Source organism: Mycteria americana, chromosome 4 (genome assembly GCF_035582795.1).
Source record: "Mycteria americana isolate JAX WOST 10 ecotype Jacksonville Zoo and Gardens chromosome 4, USCA_MyAme_1.0, whole genome shotgun sequence".
NCBI classification, from domain to species: domain Eukaryota; kingdom Metazoa; phylum Chordata; class Aves; order Ciconiiformes; family Ciconiidae; genus Mycteria; species Mycteria americana.
This window is the reverse complement of record NC_134368.1, coordinates 88037885-88057317: the sequence shown is the minus strand read 5'-3', so window position 1 is coordinate 88057317 and position 19433 is coordinate 88037885. Positions and strand designations below refer to the sequence as shown.

The following is a 19433-nucleotide window of genomic DNA, read 5'->3' as shown; positions in this document are numbered from 1 at the left end:
AATCCCTTTTTTCCTATCCCTATCCCTTTCCCTATCCCTATCGCTATCCCTGCAGTTTGCCTAACGCCCTAGGCTCTTTGCAAGCATCCCGCCTGCCTCCCTGCATCCCCAGCTGGTGCCACCCCAGCTGCAGGCCAAGGCATTGCAGGTTTTAGGGGGTCCGAGCTTGGGGTCTCTGTGGCGTCTGCTTCGGGACTGCTGCCGGCAGCTGAACTGCCGCTGCGGTCAGCGTAAGGGGCAGTGCTTCCTCCTCCTCCTTTGGGCCGGTAATGTTTTCTAGAGAGTTGATACGCTTGTGAAATGTACGTAAAATTAAATACGGACAATGTGAATGATATCTAGAATTAATAAAGTGGAGCCCTCCATGTCCACGTGTGACCTTTCTACCAAAGGATCACTGTGGTACGGGAGATTTGCTTTCTCACAGATTTCTCACGTATTCACATCAACCGGGTGGTGCAAGTCTCTGAGGGTGGAATTAGGCCTTTGCTGTCAGAGCTGTTAATATGCCTGACTTTGGAGCTGAAGGCTGGTGAAAGGTAAGGGTAATATTTATTTTTCCTTAGCAGAATATGAAATGACTCTCCTTTACAAGAAATCTGCCTGGCAAATGCTAGCTGCTGGGTTTGGGTCTTGCTGGTTTCTGGGATGGTGCCACATCTCCAAAGAGTGACCAAGCCTTTTCCCTCCTATGAAATCCTGGCAGAGCCTTGCTGCCGAGTAATCAGCGCTCAGGGTGAACTTCCAGGACAGAGGGTTGGATCACAAGCGTCTTTCCGAAGCAAAAACTAAGAGGATCGCTCCTGTTTCCAGTCTGCTTCATCCTAAAGAATCAGCCAGCATCAGCCCGCGGCACCTTGTGACAGCCACCGTTGACCTGCGATGTACCCGATGGTTTTGAAGGAGTGCTACCACTGCTGACGTGGAAGTTTGGGGACTAAATAACACCGATATATACTAATATAACTAAATATAACACTAATAACTCTGCAAAAGCAAAAAGAAAGCATTGCTCCCTCTTCCAGCCCTGTCCAGGCTTTTCTTCCCAGAGCACCGGGGCTATGTTCAGAGATGCCGTTTTGCAAAAAGCCGGATAATACTGAGTGCTGTCTGTAACCGAATACAAGGCGGCAATTGAGTGAGATGTTTCTGTTGATGCCATAAAACACAAAAGCACAATTCAAGTGGAGCAGCCGAATCTCGGGGATGAAATTGCGGCCCGTGTATTGTGCCGAGGACGGGGCCTGGTTTTGCTAATCTACTGCAGCTCTGCGGCGTTTTCCATTTTAAATCTGAAGAAAAGAAAATCTGGATGCAAATGCAGCTGTGAAAGGAGTTAGTGATGGCAAAGAAATGTGATATAAAACTATAGCCAGGATGTACAGGCAGAGATTTATTTTGGGCGGGGAATCACGTCCATGCATGCAAGCACAAACCCAAGTTACCAGTTTCTTTAATCTCCCAGGGAAGTCAGCCTTAAGAAATAAGGGCGAGGTGCGTGCGGTGCTGTCTCCTTTGGCAGGGTCGATTTTAAGGTATGCAGGGTTGTGTCTTATCCCTTAATTATGCTGCATCCTCACTCTCAAAGGTGGTGTGCATGTTTTTTAACTGTATTGCCACCCTCTTCTTTTTTTTTTTTAGTTGAGGAATTCCTCACGTTCCTGGGTGAGAAACGAGCACATTTTCTCAATGCATTTTCCCTTGCTGTCGGATGCAAAAATAGCGTAGATCGTATCGAGTAGATTGTATAATCCGGTACTAAGTACTGAAGGACAGTTGCCATTTCAAGACTTTAGTGTATTCCGTTCCTCTGTCCTTACTCAGGAAAGATGCAAATGAGTCACGGAGTGGAAGGCACCGAATATTGCAAATAATATTTTGTTCCTGATAAATTAACACGCTAACCTCCTCAAGGAGACTTTGAAGGTTGTTCAAAGCATCGGTGGCATTGTTGAATTGCTTTTCTATGACATTCATCTTCAACCCAAACAGATTCTGCAATAGTTCAAAAAAGAAAAAAAAATAAAGTGAGTTAATACTTTAAAAGAAAACAAAAAGTGAGTTAATACTTTAAAGGCTCAAGAGGAAATCTGCTTGGCTGGACCTTGCTCATTACAAAGTACCTGGGAATCTTTTATTTCTTAGCGATGCTCTCTTAACTGTTATTTTACACCAAGACAAAACAGCCGCAGCAGTTCAGTCAATCTAGTGTAAAACCAAATTAAGCTGGTAATAGACAGGGTTTGCTCCTTCTCTAAAGGCTGTATCCTGAATGCTGCTGCAGAGCTTGGCAGCGCCGGGGCCGGGGCTGCAGCGTCGGGGTGCTCCCCGGGTAGTTCGGGACAGCAGCCTGCGCTCCGGGCCTGGATCGCAACAGCCAGGGTTTTGTGGGAGCCTCTTTTTGACACAGAATGGGGAAAATCTTCCATGATTAACCGTTCTTCTGAGATTCCGGACGCATTTAAATCCACAAAGCAGGGGGAAGGTACTCCAGGTTTTATAGTTTAAGCGGCACCTTGGGTCTTTTATCAGCAGAGATGAATCAGACCATCACAGAAGTGAAGGGTTTTAATTCCAACTTCTTATTTCGATTTAACAAACCATCGTGCCATACCAGTGCAGTTTATTGTGAGACGATTCATGTGGCAGCTATGATTCCCCCCAGGACGCATTTCCTCCTGATTTTATTTGTAAATATGTGGTTTTGTTCTAGCAATGCTTTTTGCTTCAAGCTTCATTAATACAGTGGGACGTTTACCCGTACCAGACTGTGCTATTTGACTGCTTATATATAGGAAAAATTATTACAAAGAAGATGAAAACACATCCTAGGTATAGCCTGAAGCTCCAGGGGCTAGCTTCTACAGAAAAAACCCATTTAGCCTATTAGAAAAGCTGCAGTGCAAAGACAAAAGCTGCAAACGTGCAGGTCCATCGCTGCATTTGGGAGAGGACAGAAAGGTTTGAAAAAAGACAGGGCCTAATTCTCCTGCCACAGCGGTGTTCTGCTGACCTCGCTGGAGGTATTCCTGAATGACACAAGTGAAATCCTCGCCCTCCTGAAGTGAATTCAAATTGGAAAAGTTTTTAGGTGCGGGTACTATCTGTGTGTATTAAACCATGGTTACTAAATGTTTGTTATCTGCAGTGAAACATTGGTGATAAAGTTTTTTTAAAACTTTTAATAAATTTTGCATTGTCAGTTGGCATTTTAATAGGCTTCGGGCTGAAAGTTTAATCCGTAAAAATGTGTGTCAAGTGGTTGATGAGTATAAATTGCTGAACAATATAGGCCTATGAGGCTGGAGGATGCAGGAGAGAGACATTTCTGTCTTCCATATTGAGGAACTGGACTGTGAAATTAAGCACATGGTTTTGCAACCTTGTTATTCTGCCTTTCATTTCTTGGCGTTCCATTGCTGCGGACATATTAAATTTATAAAGACACCCAAAGAGATAAGAAATCCCCTGTGACAAAGACAAAAAGCAAACAAACAAATGGAAAAGCTATAGGAAGGAGGTTAAAGAGCGCAGGAGTCTGGTATGGCTTTAGAAAAGCCCTCGGGGAAATCCAGATGTTATCCAAATGACATATAGGACACTGCATCTTTTTCATCTCCAGGAAGGATAAATATATGAAATATCCTGCTCTTCAATACAAGGCAGAAAGCATTCCTCAACACGTGCCCTCCCTGCCTCGCCCAGGCACACTGGTGGCCCCCCCTCCCCATGGAGGTGGTCTCGGGGTGAACTGTGGGGGTCAGGCAAGAAATAACGGGCTTAATTTGCAGCGAGAAGGCTTCTGGCTAGGCGTGAGGAAAGCCGTGTAATGTCAAGGCCATCGAGGCATTGCGAGAGCTTGCAGGGAGGGCTCTGGTGTCGGGAATCACCTTTGATTATTCAAGGCAGATGGGTCAGGCACCTTTCTGCAATGCCATGGGTGCATCTGAACTTGGTTTGGGGCTAAAGGATGGATTAAGTGACCTCTCATGGTCCATTTCTCTCTCCAGTTCCTTGATGATGAGAGAGGGACTTTCCTGGTCTCTCTCCTAGAGGCTATTGCTCATCCCAATGTCAAATAACGTCACCGAGTCTTTTGTCTGCAAGGGGCTGCATGTCGGCAGCTTTCTGCCACACAGGTGAGTTTCCAGTCTTTTCATTATTGTCTTATTATGTTAATGTTAAAACAACCTATCACATTTTTCTGATTATTTTGGGAAAAAAAAAAAATCCCCAAGAGAAAAATAATCCTGCTCCGCAGCACTCATGATATATAGGTTGGATAACAGATAAATCAAGACCCAAAGTTTTAAGTGAAGGAAGGCGAGGGGATAGCCTGGGCAGAATGGTGCTGGATAGAGATGAAGAAGATAGATCACAGTTTGGAGAAGTCAATCATATAAATTAAAATAACGTAACTGTGGTGTTTTCTGTGCCCTTGGTATATGCAGAAAGCTAAACCTAGACTGGCAAAATTTCTGATTAACAGTAGTACTCTGTAGCCGAAGCTTTGAGAAATAGAATAGGAAACAAAGCTATGACAGACAGTCCTGCTCTTGCCATGTCCATCAACCCGTGCATTAGCATCTTCCTAGGCATCAAGCCGCATGTGCCCCAGTGCGTTTACCCCCAGCCGATGGCCCCCGACAGTTGTGTAGTTCCTGCTTGCATCTATTGATATTTTTTCCGGAGTCACATAACCTCCACTGATCCCATTGGATTGTTTGTGAAGAAATGGTCCCTGTGATTTCTAAGCTGCAAATGGCTCTTCCAACAAGTTCCCCCCGGGTCCCTGTGTCGTCAGCAGGTATTTGCTCCCTTGCCACCTTCTCCAGACTCTGGAAGTCTTGTTTGGCCGCTGAAAGGTTACCTCGGGGCTTTTTTTCTAAGCTGAAGAGCCCTGCTTTGCTTTGTTTCTCTTCGAACGGAAGCCGTTCAGTGCTGCTTCTAGCACTTGGTATCCTTTTGTCTCCTTTTTTTTTCTTCTCTGCGCCCTTTTTTTGAGACTTTCTGCAAGAGCTGCCCGCCTGCTTGGGCGGTGCTCAGAAGGAGACAGGAGCGTGGCTGGGGGGCACCTGAGCAGATGTGGGAGGACAGAAACTGTCCCGGGCACTGTCTATTCCTACTAGAGTTATATTGTACCTTCTCAGATGCTTCAGATGCGCAAAATTTGCTTTCCCCGTGTAGGAAAACGTGACTTTCTCAGGCTTTGAACTTTGGTTTAGTATTAGCATTATATCAAAGTAAATGAGGTGTATAATAAACAGCAATGCATAGAGGCTTTTCTGGTCATTACTCAAAGCTAGGAAAATAGCCTTTCTTACACTGCTTGACTGAAATCTTGATGGCTTAAATAATTTTACTGGCCAAAGGCTTTGAGAAAAATATTTTGTCAAATTCCTGATTGTAACAAAGAAGTAGAATAGACTGCACTCCTCAATTACAGAAGTAATTTCAATCACTCTTCTCCTACAAAAGGAGTACTTAGAAAGACAGTTGACATATGACTAAATCCAAATGTAAACCAGAGATTTCATGTTGCTCGTGAAACGGGAGCCTGTGGCGTTTGCGGCTGAGGCACACGAGGGAATACAAAAGTTTTGACATGGAAGGTATTTTTGGTAACATCCCCATTTACAAAGTGTTCTGCCACATTTTGGAGACGGACCAAATAGATTGTAAAGAAAAGGTTCATTTACTCTGGATGGATGGCGCTTTCTAAAATAAAATGTCATCAGATAGATTTTTATCTGACACAGGAGCTACCTTGTAGACAAGGTCTTCACGATGGATGAATCTGGAGCTCCGAGCCTGAGCAATTTGGCAGGTCTCCCAAGATGACCAGAATCTCACATACTGCAGCTATTTTCTCGGTGCTTTAGCACATCCCACTGCCGCTGCGTGAGTACCTGTGCAACACGCGTGCGCGCGAGGGGTCTGGTGGCCTCGCAGTCTGTTTGGGGCAGTTTGCCTAACGTTTTTAGTGAGGACAGATAAAAACAGGGGGAGGTGCATATTCCTCTCCTCTGCCATCTCCTCCTTCATACTCCTGGCACTACCACTTAAGGATGACAGAGCTCAAGACCGGTTAGAAAAGAGTCTAGAAAATGTGGTCCTGACTCTACCGCAGGTTTCTGTGCATTTAAAACCTTAGCAGAAGTTGTTCAGCCTCCCCAAGCAGGGAGTATTGATCCACTGCGTGCTTGCCCTCCAGCACACTAGCAGTCCCACAGCCTTCATGGGGAATATTTACATGCCTGAGCTCACATTTGCATTTCTTCTTCCTAGAATAGGGTCTAAATGCTCGTTCCTGTAGGATCAAGCCCTGATTTAAGGAAGCTCTGCCACTGCGGCTAGCCTAGTGTATTTAAACTGTTCAGCAAGGAGAAAATGCCCAGCATGTTTTTTCCTTTGTGAGGGTCACCAGAGTTGGGTTGGTGTTAATCCAGTTCTTGGTGAAAGGCTCTGGAAAGGGATCGGTTGGATGGCATTTACTGCATGATTTTGCATTCATTCAGTCATAAAATTAATAGAAACTCTTTTTTTTTTTTTTTCACTCTTCCAGTGGTACTTCCTTAATAACCCCATCTTCAGGGGGTTATTTTGGAGGAAAACATGAGGAAAGCACAAAAGGTACGTGTGCCAGTGAGCCTGTCAGGTACCTGGGGATCAAATGGTGAGGGAAGATAGGATGGAAATAGGCAGGGAGTTGAATGTAGTGGTGAAGAGTAAACTTAAGCACGGCGGGGGAAAGCTTCCTTAAGACTAAGATTTATGTGAGTTCTTAATTTCTTTTTCTCAAAAGCCTGTAGCATTGTCACTGCTGGGATTTATACTGTGGAGTAGCTGATTGACAGTAGGGATCGACACCTGGTGAATGAGTTCAGTCAGTGGCTTTATTAGCCGAGAAATTAAGCGTACAAAAAACATGAGTCAAAATTTGTATATAAACAAGGACAAACATGCTAAGTGCACTGACCCGCGCTTCATGGTTCATTCCCCAGCCTGCCACCATCTTCGGGAGCGTCACTGCATACGTCCTGCTCCCCTGAATCATTGCCTGCAAAAGGAGACGCTTCTGATACAGATAATAAACCCATATGGAAGATCTGGGGATTTGCTGTCAGACAGAAGGAGGGCAATGCCAATACTGGCTAGTGAAAGCTGTACTTCTCATCTGATTCTTGATTCCCCAGAGGCAGCTGACAGAACAGTGATAGAAAGATGACAGTCTTCGTTATTGCAAAGGGCTACCACTCCACAGCATGCCAGGAAAATGAAAAATGCAAAGTGAACAAGAGATACAGTCTGCAGGACATTTCCTACTGTTTTCACTTTATAGTATGTTTACTTGTCAAGAGCCCCACAGGTGGTATAATGAAACCCTGTCAAATTACTCTTCTGCAATAAACTGGGGACATGGAGGCAAGACTGCCCTAATTGCAAAAATCACTTCACATGGCGAAAGCCTGCCTAATACCTGCAGAAGTGCTCAGAGCAGCTTGGTGAACACCAAGCACCCACAAGGCTACCACGTCTCCTGGAGTGAATCCTTGATGGTAGCTTAGAGTAAACAAATATTCTTTTACTTACAAATGTGTTGTGCTCATTAACCAGGGGTCTTCCATCTGAACTAGCTAAGGACACTCGCCACCAGCTCACGGTCTAAATTCTTGACGTCTTTCTTTGACCTACCAGAGGAGAACCAATGACTCTGAAAAGCCAATGTTAGGCTTTTCACTTTTTCCATGTTTCTGAGAGAAGTGGGAACAGCATGGTGCACCTATGAATTTACCAACCGGAGGGTGCTGTCTCCTTTGAACTGAGCATATGGACATGGCCTGACCTGACCCACGGCTGAGACTTCTGACAAAAAAGGGGAAGCAGCCGCCTCCGTTATTCCAGCTCTGAAGAGAGATGCCATTATCTTTTTTAGGAGTGGCTGCACAAATGGAGAAAAGTAACATTTCTTTTTTTCCTAATGGATAGCCAAATCACTGTCTATTTACAGAAATTATTAATTTGCAAATAATTACAAAACACATAGTAATTGTGCTCCCTTCTGCTCCTGCCCCGGTGGCAGGAGCAAAGCGGGTGGCTGTGAGCATTAAAAACCCTTGATGTTTTTAATTCTCCGGGGGCTGCAAGACCCCTGTGGTCTCTGTGTACCTTTAGGTATCTCACCCAGAGGTGTTCTGGCTGCCATGGCCCAGAGGAGCCACCGCTTTTGAAACTATCTGCTTGTTTTCTACTGTTGTTGGACCCTTGCTCTGAAGATGTCCCATGGTGGATGACCACAGCCCATCAGACACTGCAGAAGCCTTGGGGCCCCTTGACAGGGTTAACTGATACTGTTGTGAGCTACTGAAATCACAGTGGGTTTATTTCATTGGAGTTTATTTCATTGGAGTTTATTTCATCATTCTGTGGAAAATGCATTGATATAATTTCTTCAGGTTTTTGGGGAATAATCATCTGTACAGATATAGTACCCTACCAGTTAGAAGAAGAGTGAAAAGAAAGAAAGAAAGAAAGAAAGCACAAGCATTGCCTAAACCTAGGAAGATTTCCTACGGTCCTTTACAAGCAGGTCACCTGCTGTAGCATTAAGTCATTTCAAATATTAATCCCCTTCAAAACAACAACCAGTATTTCTCCTAGGTGGCTGCAAAAAGCAATATGTGGGAATAAACCCCACACTCTGCCTTGCTACATAGCCCAGAGCGCCCTGGGATCAGGCCCCTGGGAGGACCTTCCATGCGGACCCTAGCCCACGATGGGGCAGAGCCGTGGCCCCGCTGACTTGTCTGAAAGCACTGGGTAAAAGAGGGTCGTGGGCAGCAGTACATCCCATCTCTTCTTGCAGGACACAACCTAGGTCCTCCCCGTGGCTGTTATTCGGGCACTGCCCCATGGCCCCGGGGGAGCAGGTAGGTCCCAGGCTAGTCATCAGTTTGCAAGGATCTACTTTCAAGAAAAGAATAGGCGGTTGCTTGGTATTTCTTGACCTTGACGAGCCTTTAAGAAAAAGCAGTCAAGTCCTCTCTGGTGAATCTCAGAATTACTGCCCTGCATGAGCTTGTCATCACCCCACCACTGGAGCTCCTTCTCCTGACTAACCCGCCAGCCCCGAGGCCCCGTGCGTGGGTCTCACGCTGCCGTGGCGGAGGGGGACAGCCCTGGTGCATCAGCCTGGCAGCAGTAATATTGCCCAGCTGTTATTGCCCTTGTTTCAAAACAGCACAGCTGGCGCGTCCCTGCGGAACGTGGACTTGTATTCCCCTCCCACCACGGTCCCAAGTCTCTCTTTGTCCTTTAGAGTGGGGCTTCTTTTCCCATGGACACAGGAGGAGTCCTATCTTTTTGAGATAATAGGATTGAAATTGCCTCTGTACTAATGATTAAAACAGAGCAGTGCTTTGTCTGCTCGGGGGACTCTCCTGCTTTGTTCCGGCTGAAGCTTATACAATCCTCAGGATGACGGGGACCTGGCAAGGCCATGGGTTTTGTACCTGCAGGGATTTTCTCTATAAACGTAGCGAAGGAGCAAAGCGTGTTAAATCTGCCAGCCTGTAGCTCTGAGCACCTGGTGCTGCTCCCCTTGGGATTTCATGGCTCTGTAACGCCTTCAGGTATCCTGCAGATAGCCTCAGTTTAGTTCCAGTTCATCCCTTGCTATGAATCATCCTAATGAAGATGGAAAACAAGAGCTACAGGAGCAAAGGAGGCAAAGGACAGCACGCTGCTCCTCAAAAAGAAGTTCAAGACGTATCTTAAATTAATGGAGGAGTTCAAACAAGGATTGGGCGTCTTATCTGATCACCCAGCCTGCACTGATACCAATTATGTGCCCCAGTGTAAGATCACTTTCTATTGGGAGAGTACTTTTACCAGTGCAGTCACTAAAACCCCTTACATAAAACAACAACTGCTTTCATATTTCTCATGTGCTTATATCTGTTGCAGAAGTCTTCATTCTACAGAAAAAAATTGTGGCATGCAAAAATCGTATCTTCATCTTTACCTGGTGACTGAAGTTTTCAAGTTCGGCTCCCTCACTTGCTATTTATTTCCACGTCCTCCTGGAGGGGCTGTTTTATCTGTAAAGGGAAAGATATTCAACATGTTTCAAATAACCTCCATCAAATTAGAAGCTGAGTGGGAAATGTTCCCACAAATGTTCCTTGGAATTCATAAAAGCTGGACATCAAAAATTATGAAATTATTTAAGGCTTTATTTTCTGCAGCTAGAACAACACAAGATAAATCAGAGAAACGACATAATGTCTTCCAAGTGTCTGGATCCAAAGCTTTTGCAATTTTGCGTGCATCTGTATACCAGAGACCGTATCTATTTCCCTTTCATTCATATGCAGATTTCTCTTGCAGTACGCTGGGAAACTAACACATCTGATATTTAGCGGGTAAACATTTACAGAACAAAGTTTTATAGTTCCCAAAATAATTTAAAAATTGGCCTAGCTGCAGATTACATTGAATGATGATCATCTGTGGGCCCAAGAGGATGCCATTAGCACACGCCCAAGTCAGCAGAGCTGCAGGCGAGGGTGAGAGGAGGCTGGGGAGGACGCCTGGCCCTGCAGAAGGGGGAAGAGGAGATTTGGCATCAGCCTCCATCTGAAAGCCCCCTTTGTCTCTCCCAGCGGCTGTCGGGCTTGGGGGGACCCCCCCGAGCCCCTTGCAAGCCTCTTGCTGGTGTGGCTGCTAATGACCATTAATTGCCGCAGTAGATCCTGCTCATCAACCAAACCAGGTGGGAACGGGCAGCGGTCAGCCTCTCCCCCAGTGACATTACCGATCGGTGATTTTCAAGTGGCTTTAAAGCCAATGTGATTAAAGGGTAAAGTTTCTTTCCTCCTGTGTGTGCTGGAGTACTGGTTTACCTAGGATTACTGAGTACCCCAGTCTGATGATGTGGGGTAGTGGGTAGATTTGCCCCTCAGGAAAGGGTTGTTTGACAAGCTGGACATGACGAAATAGGTAAGAAGCAAAGCATCCGTCAGTGGAAGTGACAATAATAGGTCTGTAGCCAATAATAGGTTACTAGCCAAGGCAACTCCTTTTATTCAGGGAACAATTCACCCATCTCTTAACAATATTTACGCATCCGGCAGCTAGGCTGCATGGATGTGAGGGTCTTCTACTATTACCTTTAAATAGCAATGGCCGGCTGTTGTCCGTCACAAGATACCTGTGCTCCTCCTCAAGAGTTTAGGTTTTTGCCTGAGTTGTTGATTTTCTGGAACACAGTTTAATGATGTTCAGACCTTTGTAACTTTTCCCCTGCTGAAGTGTTACTATGAAGTGCACTTTCCTGTGGTTGGATCTGTTGGTGGAGACTTCAGGAAAAAGGAAGCCCTAAATAATTTAAATCAGGGTTATGAAATCCCCCAAACTAAGGAAACACAGTTAGCAATTCAGAAGCCTCTTTTTTAAGCAAGTGTTTTATGAGGTGGCAGAATATTGACGAATATAGCTGATGCTAAGCCATTCTCCCAAGCAATGGCAAAGGCAGATGGTGTTTGGATCAGGATCGAAAAAGGGAGCCCCGGGGCTGTGTGGACGGTTCTGTTTCAGCTATAAATCTCTCAGTGCTTGTCTTCATGCTATCGCTCTTATAATTCACATGTACTGCTAAACTGTCAGCACATTTCTTCCTGTTAATAAGAAGTCTAAAATGGGCTTTATTTTTCGTTTCTGAGAGTGGAAGATTTCAGATGATGCTAAAAAAGCAGGTCATGACATTTTTCTCAGAGGAGGACACCAGACACTGCAATTTTGTGCTATAAAGATATATAAAGGAAGAGAGAGAATTAATTACAAGGAAAATAAATGTGCAAAAACCAATTCTTTTTCAGAAAATCATCTTTATTTTCCATACGACATCATGATTCAGGTAGACATTTAACCATCTGCCCAAAATCTAAGGTCAGGAATATTCCACTGTCACATATTCTCTTGCTTTAAGCTAAGCATGTCCTTAAAAACCTAAATGCTTTGCTTTGGAAAATGGAGATAAAACTTATACAGCTGACTGCATAGAAAAAAAGGTCAGTTTGAAAATGTATGACCAAAGTCAAATTGCTCAGGTTGAAGACCCAGCGGCCCTCAAAAAAACCTGTGCCCGTTGAAAAGTTGTCTCCCCGTGAAGTGTTGAGGGGAGGAAGATCCGGTGGAGTCTCGTGGACAGAAGACCATCAGCTTGCAGCAGCTGTGGCCGCAGCAGGGATGAGGGAGACGTGGCATCTCCCCAGCACCCTTGTGTTTGCTCTGTAGGCACCGTTGCCGCAGGCGAGAATTAATACGGGGAGCTGCGAGGGATGTGAGACTAATAATCTGACCACAGAGGAAAGGACAAAAAAGGAACAATAAGAGTTCTTTGCTCATGGCAATTTTGTTGACCGCTTATTAAGTTACATCCATTGTATGATTTGAACAAACTCCTCCTTTTATCTCGACAGCCATCGGGATCGAAACACTAATAAAACTCTGTTGACAAGTGCCACAAAGGTGACTCTGTTTTCAGAGCCCCTCTTAAATTTCTGCTCGATCAGAGAGCAAATAGACCCAATGAAGTTCTCAGTGGGCAATTTTAGGAAGAGGAGGAGTGTTGTAAATGCTCATAGTTTTGGCTAACTCTTCTGGAAGACAAAAGAGGTGCTTTAATAGCAGATTATGTGTATATGCTAAGCCTGCAAAAGCCAGAAGTTGAGGCGGAGAGGGTGATGTACTGATGACAACTTCATGCAGATGACTCAGAGACTTGGTCTGTTTAACCAGCGCTTCTGAAAGCCCCTGTTATTTATGCTTCTTTGGACAAACAACATCAACTTCTTACCAGGGCAAGACGCAGGGCTGGGTTGGGGGTCTGCCCTGCCGACTCCTCTGCTCCGGCTGCGTAAGGGCTGTCCGAGGCTCGCGGCGGGAGATGCAGGAGCAACAAACTCACAATAGAGATGGCACCATCTGATCTCTCCCTAGCGCTGATGACAAAAGGCATTGCGATATCACTAAAAAATGCAATAGACATGGATATTTTTGGGTGTTAGCGGGATTTCAGGGGGCCACGTATGGGGCTCCTCTTTTCCTCCCACCTCACTCCACTGATCTCTGTCATCCCGCTCTCCCTGGGGAGGGAAGGGGCAACGGGCTTACCCCCAAAACCCGGGGGGCTCGCCCCGCTGCAGCAGCCTGTGGCTCAGGAAAACCACGGGTAGGACCCAGCAGGGATTTCTCCCCATCCTGCCATCTCGGCATCGATGCCACATGGGCAATAGCTCAGCTCTGCTCAGGAAGAGGCTGGGGAAAGGTGCTGCTGGGGTGCCCTTGTCCTTCCCCTCCGCTGGAGCAGAGAAGCCTGCAGGGCCAGGAATACAGCAAACCAAAGCAGGCTGCGCGTCCCCCATATTGCAGATATCGGAAACGGCATCTGATAATTTGGGGATTGCTGAGGATGGCGTACGTTTAAAATCACAATATCATCATACTGCTGAACTGCTAATCACTGCCTGTCAGGGAGGTGAGTCAAGAGAGCAGAATGAGGATCACCACATCCTGACACCGTCTATATAAACACGCTCTGTATACCTATATGGAGTCACTGGATAGTTTATCACATTTTTTGACTCAGTACAAGACATTTTATAATGAGACTAGCAGGTGGCCCTACAAGAGCAAAACCTCCTAGCTGGAAGCACATAATTAATACATAAAAAATATGTATTGGCAGCTTATAAGTATTCCAGGCATTGCAATGTCATGTACTTTATGACAGCTTTGAGCTTAAGGAATAATAATAAAAAAATCTATATTCAAGAATTTCATTCTAAGCATTTAGAGATTATAAACTCCGAGGGTGAGATTTTCTGCTGCCTTGCACCTTGCGTGGTGTCTGTGGAAAGTAAGTCTCAATCTCTGCCCGTCCGGCACAACAGCGTTTGCTATCTGCGGAGGGAAATGCCGACCCCCAAAACGGGGCCTGATTCCAATTTCAAATGAATCGCTGTAAGTGCAAAGTAGCTTCTACAAAATTGATAGAGACGGGTCAGGGGAAGACCAGAAGGACCCACTTCTGCAGCTTTATGCGGCACGATGGGGTGCCGCCGGCAGGAAGAGCCTGCTCCGGGAGTAGCTCATCAGTATTCTGCTCCTGGCAATGATCTAAACACCAGCAGATTTCCTAGTTCAGTGACTTCCCGAACCGCTGCTGGAAAGCTCCCAGGAGAAGCCCCGGCGTGACCTTGTGCAATCTCGTTTTGCCAGGGAAAACGGTCTGTCAGTCGCCTGTTCTTACAGCACATTGGTGACAGGCCAGGGATCAAGGCTCCCGCACACGGGAGTCTGTTGTGAGTCAGCAGATAAGAACAGCTTAAATTTAACTTTTATTTATGCCTTAAACATTGAATGACCATTTTTTTTCCTCCTTACTTTCTCAGAGCAGCACTTTGGCGGAGGATTTGGAGCGGGCTTGGAGAGTCCCATCTCTCCCTGCCCTTGGCTACGTACTAGGCAGCTGGTCCCCTGCTCCTATGAACCTTTTGGAACCGCCACAAATTCTTTTGGTAGCGTGTTTTTGTGCTGATCGTTTAGGATACGTGCACCTAAAAGTCTCCTGCACATGCCAAGGGGAGAGAGAGGCCATGGTCGGCTCCTCGCTGCACCTCTCCCCATTGCTACCGAAGCTCCCGACAGGTCGGTGACTTCGGCATGGCCCCCAGGCCAGCATTTTCAGGCTTAGTAGGTAGAGATATAGATTGTTTACAGCTGAGCACAGAAGAGGGTTTGCAGGTTTTGGAAACTTCGTCAGGTGCCGTGGCTTCTTGGTGAGGAGAAATGGGGCTCCTTGAACACAGAGCGTATTGCTCAACTCTGCCAAGTGCCCACGTTCACAACTACTGGTAGCCATCGTGGCACCTTAGCCAAATCATCAGCTAAATTAATCCAGCTGATAGATGGCACCGGGCAGAAGGGCAAAGTCCTGCAGTCCTGCCAACGGGCACAGATTTTTTTTCTTCTAGATTTATTCTTAATACTGCTTTTAGATATCAACTGATCACACCTGAACCACGTGCCTGGATACAAATGCTCCTTTCCCTTGCAAAGGCTAGCCTTGTCCAGGGGGTCTGCCAGCACCTATTTAACCTCTCTCCTCCTGCATAAAAGACAGCACCCGGGCAGGCTTTGAGCAAGTGTAAATCCTGTTTCCATGGATGTACCTTGCACATCAGCCAGCTCGTGTGCAGCTAGAAGTGCTGGTAGAGTGCCTATTTTCCCAATTTTTCCTGAAATGGTCACTATCCTTGGCACTGTAAGGTGCGTGGGGTGAGAAGACTCCATGCTGCATATTACCCAAGATGACTCTTTGAATTGTAGCTCATATCCACAATAATTCTCTGAATTTCTTCCAGTATTTTTTTTTTCCAGGTGCTTTGAAGCCATATATCCATTTTATAGACAAGAAAGCTACAGCCCAGGAAGCATCGCTCAGTGGTGGAGGTAAGAAAGAAGACCCCAGGGTCTGCTGCCCATTTCCCCTGTATTTACATGGGAAAGGGCAACACCTAAACAAACGAGCCCCAATGCAAAGAGTATGTTAATAGCTGGGGTTTGTTACTGCTGGATGTGATCCTCCAAATTAAACCAAGCCCAAGCCTGTGGTAAGTCAGTATTAAACTCAAGCAGATGCTCTATTATACTAATTGGGATTGCTCGAAATGATCAGGAATTTTCAGCTGCAACGCTTTAGGAAATGAGAGCATTGAACTCATGATATGTGATTCCTGTGGAAATGTTTTGAGATAAGAGCTAGCTTTTACCCTCATAAGCGCTCCAAGTTATATATTTATTTATTAACCACAAACCACCAGTGAAACAAGGCCAGATTTTGCTGCTTTATTTGTGGGCGGATAATTAGTACATAGATATATTTGTAGTCCTCAGGATGTATATTAAGATTCATTAACTATCTTGAAGTTCACCAATTTAATACCATATCATCCAGGAACAGCCTTTTGTTAAAAAAGTTTCAATATTTTACGGCCTTCCTACTTGTGGAATTTTTTTAAAGGGCATAAAAAAAGATAGCTATCTTCTCTAGCATCGCCCCAGAGAATTGACCTTCCTACTAAGAGAGCAATCTTTCAGTAGGAAACGTTTGGGCACATTTTTCCTGCCCTTCGAGTTGATTTTGCTGAGCACATCCACACAGTCTCAAAGCAAGAACAGATTGTTGCTATTAACCTTATGATGAAACCTGATATTAACATATGTATAAGTAGTATATAAATGATTAACAGATGCTCTAAGTCTGTGGCGGCTATGCAGCCTGGAGTACATGCATATTCTAAGTGGGTAGGTGCTTTTGAATGGTAGGTATCCTGAAGTCCCAGCAACCCTTCAGTCACCTTTTTGACCTTATTTGACTCTCCGGGCTATTAAGTCATTTAACACCTGTTGACTATATGCTGAATCCTTCTATACTGCATAGTATAGATAGTATAGTGGGAGCAACGCTTGTCTTGTTTGTACTGGTTTTGATGGAGAAGAAAATAAAGGGAGCGAGAGCCGCAGAGGTGTGGATGCAGGTCACCTCCGAAGGACTCGCTTCTCAGCCCTTCCTCCCTGTCTCATCCCCCTCGGGGGGCTGCGAGAGGGGTGAATCTTTTCGATTCCCCGAAGCTTTGCGTACCGACACAGGCCGCTCTCTGCTCGGCAGAGTCACGACAACGACCCAGAGGAACGGTCTGGCCAGCAACTTTATTCACTGGCGAATTCCACAAACGGACAAACTTAACGAACTGGCGAGCTCAAGGAACGAACAGAGGCGATTGGGCAATGGAGCTATTTTCCGGGCAACCCGTCACAACTTATCCCAAACTTGCACATATGGGAAGAGCAGAGGGAGAGAGAAGCGAGAAAAGGAAAGTAGAAGAGAGGAGGAAAGAGAAAGAAAAAGTATCCCCACCCTTGGATCCCGCGGTGACCATGACAGACGTGGCAATCCTCCAGTGGTGGGTGCGCCGTTCCCTGGGGGCGTGTCTTTTATAGGCTAATCCCCGCCTCCAGGCACGCCCCTTCAGGGCTTACATGGTTCTTGTTCTAGAAAGTTCTCAATCTTCTGCGCAGGCGCGGGGGGAGGTGCGGTGGTCGCGAGGGGTCTCTCGTGCCGTCGCGAGCCCCTTCCTCAGAGCGGCTCTGTGAGACCTCTGGCCGTGCGTGGTAAGGTCCGGCGGAACCGGGAACCGCGCGTCCTCCGACGCGCTCCTCACATCCCGCTCCCGCTCTCCCCCACCCCGTGCTCGCCGACTTGCTGTCGCCATGCAAATAGCGCCTCGCCTCGGCACAGTGTTTGAGACATTAACTCTTTCGGTCTCTCACGGCACCCGGGGTGCCTCTCCCAGCGCCGGGGATCCGTTTTAGCTCTTCAGCCTGCTAGAACAGACCGCACGCGCCGGTTTTGTTATCAGCACCTATTCCTGCTACCGGAAACTTTGCACGCTGCTGAGAGCTCTTACCAGCAGGGAGAGCAGGAGGAGATGGGGGGAAGGCGTAAGACAAAAAGACCATTTTGATGTACAAGATAATGACCCCTGCTGAGGGGCCAACAAGTCTGGAGCCTTGCTTGAAGGGGAAAGGTTTAAAGCAGCGTGGTGATATTAGGGGATGTTTAGCTGAGATGAAAACACCCCTTGCTTGGTGCTCTGTATAGGTGAAAATTGCAAGTCTGGCTGGAGTTAGAGGAATAAGGGCATTAATGTTAGCTTATTTGCTTCTTTCAGGTTTGTGCGGACTCTTTCCCAGCGTTAGTTTCTCATTGTTTTGGACTTGTGTTTATACCATGGTAATTTCTGGAAAATGAATTTTCTCTGTTGGAAGCGAAGTTCCTTGTTCCTGTACTATTTCCCCGCTGAGGCAGCGATACCTCTTCCAGTGGAAAGCGCTTGAGGACCACAAACTGTGTGTTCAGGTATCAAGGTAGTTGGCATACTGAAGTAAGACCACAAGACACTGATTTTCTTGACCTCTGGTTTGACTTTTCCCCTTCTACTGTCCCATTTCCCCATCCACAAAATGGAAACACAGTACTTTTGGACTCTGCCTGTACTCAGTGGCAATGGATGTCCTCCAAGATCTTGGGGTTGGGTCCCCTGGCCTGGGGATGCAGCTGGGTGGTGATGGGTGCTGCCAGATTTAAATAGATTACTATTATTACCTGATGTTCTTTCCTGTGTGTTTAAGATGGAATTGCTGCCCTGGATAGTCTTGGGGACCCTGGTCTTGATATTTATTTTGAAACTATCCCCAGTGGGTTTTCATGAATTTTATAACTTGGCATATATTGCCTGGCCCAGAGGAACTGGATTTATCAAGGCTTTGCTTCATCATCCAGTACATGCTAGTTTGTTGGTTTGCATCTGCTTGCAATTTATCAAAGTCTCTTTTAAATGAAGGGGAAACTGAAAGGCAGAAGCTGTTTAGGACCTTTGGGATGATTGGAGGTGTGTCAGACACCTAACGATAATGTATGCTTCCCATTGCTCAGTGCGATTTGCAATGCAAACTAACAGCGTAAGGGTGATTTTCTAGAACGAGTTGAAAATGTGTGAATTCGCTCAGTGCTTTTTTCAGTCAGAGCAGCAAGTGCAATGGCTGGACACGAATCGGGTATGAGGACTAAGAGCATTGGTGCCCCGTGTTCTTGTATTTCCCCAAATCCAGGCCGGTAATGTTAATGCTTGCCCATTTCTAGGTCTGTGCTTCCACCTGGGAGCTTCCTGCCAGACATGGATGGGCCAGTGCGGTGGCTGGGGACATGGCCTGAAGGTCATGGCCAGGCTACAGAATGCTGGGCCATTTATAGTAAGAGGAAAGGATGGAAATCCAGCAGTCTTCCATAACCAGAAATCTTGCAAAACCAGAAACGCACTTCTGAAGTTACAGAAATTCTAGTTGTTAGTGTGTAAACATTTAATTTATGTATTTGTTTATTCTGCATATATGCACCATACGTTAAAAAATAATGGACGCTACCAAGTCCACCATAAGACGTGAAGAAATTCAGCATTAAGATTGATTGAGCAATGATAGTTTGGTTTCCTTACTTGTATATATTAGGTTGCAATTATGTAATTAAAGATTTCATTGCGTGCATTGTATCCTGGCGTGCTCAGAAGGAAGAGGAGCCCGTGAGCGAGTGTGAATTTGCTACAAAGGGAAAAATTTCCCCAGAGACTTCCCTGTAGCATATGTACTCAAATACACGACACTACGCCGCAGTGACTGAAGCATCACAACAGTATGTGAACTCCCTCGCAAGCAATACTTGCTCTATACGCGGACTGCTTGTGTTTGACAATGACTACTATTATTCATGATGAATTGATAAGGAATCAAGAGTCAAAACGAGTTGATTC

General features: G+C 45.9%; 1 long non-coding RNA gene across 1 annotated transcript; it reads right to left on the bottom strand.

The window, feature by feature from the left end:
- Window positions 1-991: 991 nt before the first annotated feature.
- LOC142408758 (uncharacterized) lies at window positions 992-12992 on the bottom strand. Its single transcript, XR_012775409.1, has 3 exons — window positions 12860-12992; window positions 10025-10100; window positions 992-1995 (listed from the first exon to the last, which is right to left on the bottom strand). It is a non-coding gene; the product is annotated as an uncharacterized LOC142408758 (long non-coding RNA).
- Between the last annotated feature and the right edge of the window lie 6441 nt (window positions 12993-19433).